Source organism: Gossypium hirsutum, chromosome D11 (assembly GCF_007990345.1).
Source record: "Gossypium hirsutum isolate 1008001.06 chromosome D11, Gossypium_hirsutum_v2.1, whole genome shotgun sequence".
Lineage (NCBI taxonomy): Eukaryota > Viridiplantae > Streptophyta > Magnoliopsida > Malvales > Malvaceae > Gossypium > Gossypium hirsutum.
In genome coordinates this window covers 59,442,203-59,451,882 of record NC_053447.1, presented here as the reverse complement: position 1 = coordinate 59,451,882, position 9,680 = coordinate 59,442,203, and the positions used below count along the sequence as shown (strand labels likewise).

General features: G+C 35.6%; 1 non-coding gene across 1 annotated transcript; it reads right to left on the bottom strand.

Annotated features, from left to right (window-relative positions):
* Positions 1–2,548: 2,548 nt before the first annotated feature.
* Positions 2,549–2,655, bottom strand: LOC121223850 (small nucleolar RNA R71). Its single transcript, XR_005921316.1, has one exon. It is a non-coding gene; the product is annotated as a small nucleolar RNA R71 (small nucleolar RNA).
* Between the last annotated feature and the right edge of the window lie 7,025 nt (positions 2,656–9,680).

The window sequence follows — 9,680 nt, the reverse complement described above, 5'->3', positions numbered from 1 at the left end:
TTTCATGCTCTTTTTAACTCAAATTCATGCAGTTTCAATAAAATTCGTGTTAAAAAATAAATAATATTTATAAATTACTTAAATTGTACCAAAATTATGAACATGTTGACTTTTAATTAATTTTATATCAAATTTTGATTATTTTTGATAGATTTGCGCAAAGGGAGAAAAATGGCTAGGCAGATATTGCTAGAAGCGCAAAACCGAGAAAAATTTTTAAAGCATCAAGGCGACTTCATTTTTTAGCCTAGGATAGTCCAAATTTTGTGCATTAATTCATAATATAATAAATTTTAATTTTAATCCAATTTAATTTGGGTGAAAAAATTATTGTTAATTTGCTTTCTTGGCTGATTATTTTGCTTGCAAAATGGCCCTTGAAGACTCGGCAGCCCAAAATTGTCCCACATGCTGACCCAATCAGCTTTCTTGGCTGATTATTTTGCTTGCAAAATGGCCCTTGAAGACTCTTTCAAATTGCATTCAAACCTCTCCACTATTTATGACTTTCTAGATTTTCTCCTACCTTAAAATATCATGTTTGAAATCTTCAAACATGCCACATGTGTGGCCGGCCATGGGGGAGTCTTTGGCTGCTGATTTTTCCTATTTTTAGTAGCCTTCTCGACCTATAAATACCCCTTGGCTGCTCACTTCAAACACATCTCAACCCTTCTCATCTCTTCACTTCTCTATCATTTTTCTCTCTTCATTCCCTTCCATTGTTCTTCACTTTTTTCCCCTATTCCCTCGCCGATTTCACCTCTTGAAAAAGATTCAATCAAACACCATTTGGAGCAGCATTCAAGTGTTCTTAGAAGCCTCAGTTCGAAAAGAACAAATGTAGTAGGAGGAGTGAAGCAAACTAGTCAAGCCACGGAGAAAGCACCAGATTTGATTCTTGTTCCCTATCCTTTTAATTTTTTTGTTGTTATGATGAACATGTCTATGAATATTTGTGATGTTGTTATGCTTAATTTAATTAATATGTCTTAAATTTAATTCGTGTTAGGTTGATTTCATTTCGTCTACTTAATTTATTAAAATTGTGTTTGTGTTGTTATAGACCTCGTAAGATGCTTGATTAAGTAAAACCATGACTAAGTTATCCTTGCATTACAATTGTAAGGTAACTAAAGAATTAATTATTTAAACGAATTGAAATTGTAATTAATTGGCACAATACTTAATCAGTGCATGTTTAATCATCTAAGGTAGCTGAGGGTTAAATTAGTAACGGTATCTAATGATACATTAGCCTTGCATAACTTGCAAGATTATTGTGATTAAACTATTTCAAGGTAGAAATACATTGTTACCTCACATAATCTTTTATGTGCTTATGAGATTGAGTTGATTGTTTGAATTGGCATAGAGATATGTACAAGAGATTATTTTAATTTCATAAGTATGTATGTGCATTAACACATTTGCTTATTAAAATTTGTTTAATCGGTTGAATTGGTGTAGAGATATGGTCAAGAGATAAATGGATTTTGGTAGGTAAGTATGTTCATAAGTTAGCAAATTACCAAGTTGCCGTGAATTTATTCATAACAACATGAACATGAGTTTAATAATTCTAAGTTAAGAAATGTAAATTATTCTAACACAATTATGTCATCTTGATTAAAATCATCTTTTGAAATCATGCATTGGAACTTTTATTTTATTTTTATTTATTTTACTTTGTTAAATCCTAGTTTTTAATCACTTCTTCAAATCAAAATATTTTTCTTCACCAAAGTGTTTTAAAAATTGCATTCATAAATAATTCTTTTCACAGTCCTTGTGGGTACGATAACTCAACATTTACTTGTCACTTTATTACTTGTTGCGATTGTGTACACTTGCACATTTCTGTCGTTCCAGGTTTTTGGCGCTGTTGTCGAGGACTGCTTTAAAAAGTCATGATTTGTGAATTTGTTAATTTTGCATTTTGGTTTATTTTCCTGTTCAATCTTAGCTTATTTAATTTTTTATGTTTATTTCAGGTGTTTATGTGTATTGACCGAAATATCGATTTACTCCCTATAGATTCTAAGATAGAAAGAAATTTTTGACAGCGAAGAAGACAAGCAAGTCAAAGAAGGAAAGAAGAGATGAAATTCAAAAATCTGAATCAAGGAAACAGAGCAAACCCTGCTCAAAATCCTATCCTTATTGTTGATGGTAGAGATAGAGATCTAAGACAGTATGTCGTGCCCGTGTTTCATGATCTTAATCTGGGTATTAGGAGACTCGAAATCGAGGCACAACAGTTTGAGCTGAAGCCAGTCATGTTCCAGATGCTTCAGATAGTGGGCCAATTCAGTGGAATGCCTACTAAAGGTCCTCACCTGCACTTAAGACTGTTCATAGAGGTGAGCAATATTCTTTCAAGTTAGCCGGGGTACCCGAAGATGCACTACGATTGAAGCTGTCCCCATATTCGCTAAAGGATAGAGCTCGAGCCTGGTTGAACTCATTGCCACCAAATTCAATTTCCACATGGAAAGAGTTTGCAGAAAGATTCCTCATAAAGTATGTCCCGCCTAGCAAGAATGCTAAGTTAAGGAACGAGATCACTATTTTCCAACAAATGGATGATGAGTCCTTGTATGAGGCATGGGAAAGGTACAAAGATTTATTACGTAAGTACCCACATCACGGAATCCCTCATTGCATCCAACTTGAGACGTTCTATAATGGTCTAAATGCTCACACGAGGATGGTAGTGGACGCTTCTGCTAATGGTGTTCTCCTTTCTGAGTCTTACAATGAGCTTATGAAATCATCGAGGGGATTTCCAGTAACAATTATCAATGGTCAGCCAATCGAGTAACGTCAGGCAAGTCGCTTGAATACATGAAGTAGACGCTCTTACTTCACTCCCATCTCAGGTATCTTCAATATCCTCAATGCTTAAAAATTTTACCACTAATGGGTTTAATAATTTTGCAACTCAGCCACCGAATCAATTTGAAAATTTAGCCTATGTCTAGTGCGGGGAAAGACATCTGTTCGAAGAATGTTCATAAAACCCAGAATTCGTGTATTATATGGGTAACCAGAATCAAAATCGATAAAGGCAAGGACTAAAATCCAATTTCTATAACCCATTGTGGTAAAACCAACCTAATTTCTCCTAAAGTAACAAAGGGGCTGGACCCAGTAACACATACACCCAACCTAGACCAACCCAGCCAACTATTTTTACCCAATAAGTTTAGAAACAACCTCAAGCTGAACCATCCAATGGCTTAGAAAACTTGTTGAAGGCATACATAGCCAATAATGATGCCTTAGCCTAAAGCCAAGCATCTATATTGAAAAACCTAGAAATTCAAATGGGTCAGCTTGCAATTGAACTCAAAAATCAACCACAAGGTGCTTTACCTAGTGATACGGAGAATCTAAAGAATCCAAGAAATGAGCATTCTAAAGCATTGACATTAAGGAGCGGAAAGACATTAGAGCCCAACACAGTCGAAGTTGAAAAAAAGCCAGCTGATGCTCAAGACTCAAAGGAAGTTCAACCGAGTGTTGAAATTTTAGTTTCACCGAAACCTGAATCTGTAAAATCCGATAAGGTAATTTCTGAACTAATTAATTCTAATAAACTAACAAATTCGTTAGATATAGAATTTCCACAGAAGACGAATCAACCAGTTCCAGTAAAGAAGCCTCCACTACCCAACCCTTAAAGACTTCAGAAGTAGAAGCAAGAAGTTCAATTCGAGAAGTTCCTAGATGTACTCAAGCAACTTCATATCAGCATCCTGTTGGTTGAAGCACTCGAACAAATGCCGAGCTACATCAAATTCATGAAGGATATCCTGTCAAAAAAATGAAGACTTTGAGCATTTGAGATGGTAGCCCTGACAAAGGAATGTAGTGCATATGTTCAAGACAAACTACCCCTAAAGTTGAAAGATCCTGGATGTTTTACCATACCTTGCAACATTGGAGCAACATATTGTGGTAAGCCACTATGTGATCTGGGTACAAGTATCAACCTGATGCCTATGTCAATATTTAGGAAGTTGGGGATAGGTAAAGTTAGACCTACTACGGTTACACTTCAATTAGCAGATCGATCTTTAGCACATCCAAAAGGAAAAATAGAGGATGTATTGGTACATGTGGAAAAATTTATTTTTCCTACTGACTTTGTTATTCTAGACTTTGAAGCAGACAAAGAAATGTCAATCATCCTAGGAAGACCTTTCCTAACAACCAGAAGGACCCTTATTGATGTGCAGAAGGGCGAGCTTACTATGCGTGTTTAGGACGATCAGGTAACATTTAATTTTTTTTAAGTCTATGCGATTTCCTGACACAATTGATGATTGTTCTGTAGTGTCCGATTTAGAGGAATTAATCATGGAAAAGGACTCAACTATGTTGAGAACCCATTGGAACAAATTTTGACATCAGCCCCTCCAAATGATGAAGAGGATGATGGATATTTAGTTTTGCTAGAAGCTAATCAAAGGGGATTTAATCCGCAATCCCATTTTGAATCTTTGGAGTTAGAGAATAGGGATTATGCCCGACCAAAAGCATCAATCGAGGGGCCACCTAAATTAGAATTGAAGGTACTTCCCTCACATTTAAAATATGTTTATTTAGGTAACGCTTCTACTTTTCCTGTGATTGTTTCTGCGGAATTAACCGTTGAGCAAGAAGAGAAACTCGTCTTAGGATTGAAACAATTCAAGAAGGCTATCGGATGGACCATAGCCGATATTTGTGGCATTAGTCCGTTTGTATGCATGCACAAGATCATCTTGGAAGATGGCGAGAAAGGGATGATTGATGGACAACGAAGACTGAGCCCCATCATGAAGGACGTGGTAAAGAAATAAATCATCAAGTGGTTAGATGCAGGTATAATTTACCCCATCTCAGACAGTTCATGGGTAAGTCTGGTCCAGTGCGTGCCAAAGAAAGGAGGTATTACGGGCATTAAAAATGAGAATAACGAGTTGATACTGACTAGAACGGTTGCGGGATGGAGAATTTGCATCGATTATCGAAATTTGAACAAGGCGACTAGGAAAGATCACTTTTCTTTGTCATTTTTGGACCAGATGCTGGATAGACTTGCAGGGAGAGACTATTACTATTTTCTTGATGGATACTCTGGGTATAATCAGATTACAGTAGCACTGGAAGATTAACACAAGACAACATTCACCTGCTCGTACGGTACATTCGCATTTAGACACTTTCCATTTGGTTTATGTAATTCACCAACATTTCAAAGATGTATGATGTTTATTTTTACTGATATGGTTGAGAAATACTTGAAGTCTTTATGGATGATTTTTTAGTATTCGGAGATACATATGATGATTGTCTAGCCAATCTAGCCAGGGTACTAAGGCGATGCGAAGAAACAAACCTCATACTCAACTGGGAAAAGTGTCATTTTATGGTACGAGAAAGTACTGTTCTAGGGCATCAAATAATGAGACATGGAATTGAGAGAGATAAAGAAAAGGTAGACGTTATTGAGAAACTCTCACCTCCAACATCTGTAAAGAGTGTTGGAGCTTTTTGGGCCACGTCGGTTTCTATCGAAGATTTATCAAGGACTTCTCTAAAATTGCTAAACCCTTATGCAAATTATTGGAGAAGGACATGATGTTCAAATTTGATGAGGAGTGCTTAAGAGCTTTCAAACATTTGAAGAGTTGGTTAGTTTTGACACCCATAATCGTCACATCAGGCTGGGATTTGCCATTTGAATTGATGTGTGATGCAAGTGACTTCGCGATAGAAGCTGTCATGGGCCAGCGAAGGAACAAAGTTTTTCATCCCATCTACTACTCAAGTCAGACTCTGACAGGAGCTCAAATGAATTATACAGTAACAAAGAAAGAGTTTCTTGCTATTGTGTTTGCTTTTGACAAGTTTCGATCTTATCTTGTAGGTACCAAAGTGACTGTCTATACAAACCATTCAGTAATTAAGTATTTACTTGCAAAGAAAGACGATAAGCTGAGATTGATCCGATGGTTTCTTCTACTTCAAGAGTTTGATCTAGAAATTCATGATCGAAAGGAGGTAGAAAACCAAGTAGCAGACCACTTGACCAGATTGGAGCCGCAAAAAGGGTATTCTCCACTTATACCCATTTAGGAGACATTTTAAGATGAACACATACTGAAGGTAAATCATGTCCATAATACCCTTTGGTTTACTGATATTGCTAACTATTTAGCTTGTGGTTTGATGCCGATTGATAAGACGTATCATCAAAAGAAAAAGTTTTTTCATGATGTGAAGTACTATTTTTGGGAAGAACCATACTTGTTTAAAAAGTGTGCAAATCAAATGATCAGGACATGCGTGGCAGAAGATGAAGTACATAAGATTATTTATCATTGCCACTCAGCTCTGAGTGGGGGACACTTCGGAGGTACATGGGCTGCGGCCAAAGTATTGCAAGCCAGATTCTTTTAGCCAACATTATTTAAAGGCGTGTATGCTTACATAAGGAGCTGTGATCGATGTCAAAGGGTTAGAAACGTCACAAACAGAAATAAGATGCCTCAAACAAACATCATTGAGGTAGAATTATTCGATGTTTAGGGTATTGACTTTCTCAGTCCTTTCCCTCCGTCTTTTGGTCACAAGTACATTTTGGTAGCAGTAGACTACGTGTCTAAGTGGGTTGAGGCTGAGGCATATTTGCAGAAGCATGTGTTCACAAGGTTTGGAACCCCAAGAACCATCATCAGTGATGAAGGGTCCCATTTTGTGAACAAGTAGTTGAAATGGTTACTCGACAAGCATGGAATGAAGCACAAGGTTACCATAGCTTACCATCCGCAGACAAATGGGCAAGTTGAACTGACAAACAAAGAAATCAAAGGCATACTCGAGAAGGTAGTTATCCCGAACCGACGAGATTGGTCCAAAAGATTGGACGATGCTTTATGGGCCTACAGGACAACATACAAGACACCTTTAGGGATGTCACTCTATAGGTTGGTCTTTGGGAAAGCCTGTCATCTGCCCGTGGAGTTAGAACACAAAGCTTACTGGGCTCTCCAACATCTCAACTTGGATCTTAAGCTTGCAAAAGAGAAACGGATGCTCCAACTCAATGAGTTAGAAGAGTTCTAAATGTTCTTATACGAGAATGCTAAATTACTCAAGGAAAGACTTAAGAGATGGCATGACAAACACATTCGGGTTCAAGAATTTGAAGCAGGTCAGCAAGTCTTGTTATTTAATTCTAGATTAAGGTTCTTTCCAAGTAAGTTAAAATCATGTTGGTCCAGTCCATTTACGATTCACCAGGTTTATTCATATGGATTTGTCGAACTTCAAAGTAACGGAGGTAATTTTCGAGTCAATGCCCAGCGCTTAAAACATTACTAGGAAGATAAAATTGAACAGGGTCAAATCTCGTTCATTTTATCAAATATTTATTTTTTCTTGTCTTTCTTTTTTTAATAAATGATTTAGGGTATATTTTGGGGATTAGCATGTTTAAATAAATTCTGTCTAGGAGATTGGAACTTAAGCAGGACCGCTTGTGACCCCTCCAATCTTTCCTGGGAATTGATTTTAACATAATCTTCCGAGAAATTATTCCCTAAATGGCAAAATAAATTTTTAAGTTTTCAAATAAAAGGGTCAATTTTGATCCAAGTTTTAAATTGCAACTCAATTCAAAATTTTCTTTAAGTCCAGGTACTTAATTGAACTATTTTCAAAATTTGGTTGCTCTTTTTGTAAATACTAAAAATTAGATGTCTCTTCTTGTAAATATTTTCAAAAGACATCTAGAATAAATGTTTTTAATTTAATTTAATAAATAAGATGACAATCATTAATATATAATTATATCTATTATAATATATATTAATTATTATCAACTTTGTATAGAATTAGGATTAGTTTAAATTTGATCGTATTTTATTTAATAAGTATTTAATTTTAATTTTAATAGCAAATAATAATTTAATATGAATTATATTAATTATTAATTGTTGTTAACTTTATGTAGAATTAGAACTTGGAATATCTTAATTATTAATTTGTTCTAAGAATTCTTGAGGAACTTACAGTTCCAGGTTCTAAGTGGACTATGTCAAAGTAAGGAATTCACACTTGTTGCTGAGAATATTTGACACCACTAGCGAAGGTATGGTTCTATTTCATTCGATTCAGCCTTATGCTCATTTCACATGGGACTACAATTTCATTAGAGTGAATGGTCTTATTATACTCTATTTTTGGAAAGACCATTGATGTGGGGAAAAAACAACTTGAGAGAAATGCGGAATTGTGTCGCTAGACGTTCTGGCCCAGCTTACTTTCCCTTTACGATAACAATTTTGTGCTTGAAAGCTAAAATTCTTACAAACGTAAATAAGACAGGTTATAGCCAGGGCACAATCACAGATTGGGACCTCTACCGAATAGCTGGGACTCTGTTCTACAATAATGAGTTGAAGAGAGCGAGGATCTTGAAGAAGAAGAAGAAGAAGAAGAAGATCCCACAAAGATCGAACCAAGGTAGTTAGCTGAAATCCCTGATAAGGCAAAACCAATGGAACCAGTAACCAAACCTGACGTCGCAACTTCAATGTTCAGGACTCAACCGCCTCGCCCAGATCTTCGAAATGAGCTGTCAAAATTGATGGGCATCATGCAACATATGCAGTGGCAGCACCAAGCTTACTGGAGATATTCAAAAATACGGGATGACTCAATGAGAAGCGCTCTTACGAAAATATACAATGACCCATTTATTTTTGTACCTGAGTTTCCAGATTTCATATTTGAACCATGGAGTCTACTATCGAAGAGGGATCGAAGTGATTCATGCCAAAACAAAGACAATAGAGCAAAAGATGAGTCGAATTCGAAGGGATCTGCAAATAAATAAAAAAAGAGGATCTTGGCTTTATTTTATTTCCGTTCTTAGGTTATTTAATTGGATTATGTTTTATTAGGAATTTTTATTTTTTTCATAATAAAACAAGAGGTGGAAATCATAAATAAAAATGAACAAGTTGCAAAGTATAAAGTGCGAAAATATATATTTACATGTCTAGGATTGGATCTAGAGAGAGCTTGGTACTTAAGCAGTCAAATTGACTCATCTCCTCTTTTCTCGAATCCTACCTGGTATGTAGTATCTATTCACTTTTAAGAAAGAGGATATTGTTCATCTTAAGTAGAGGGGCCGAAAAATTGAAATTATTTCTACTCAGAATAAAATTTTCTTTCAGTTATGATTAGTTTGTATTTTCTTCAAAAATTTGAAATTTTGTTAAGTATGCTAAACTTCAGTATGAATAAAGTTCGATTATTTCAATAATTGTTGTGTTAACTGAAATATGACATAAATGTATTTTTTAATAAAGCATGCAAATCATATCATAAAATTTTTAGTTCCTTAGGAAAGTTAGGCATGCACAAAAGTTTAAGTCTCTAGAATTGACTTAGTAGTTTCTTGAGGTGAAATCCTAGGAAGCATGGAATGTTGAAAATGATTTAGACAACTTTTGTTTGGACCGTTTGAGCCTTTCAAGCCAGGCTTGATGAATTTTTATCCTTTGAAACACAACTTTGAGACTATATGGCCTAATTTTATATAAACCTTTGCAATATTTAGCCATCACTTTTCTTTTAGTTATATTTAAATTGTCCCAACCACTAGACTCAGTACT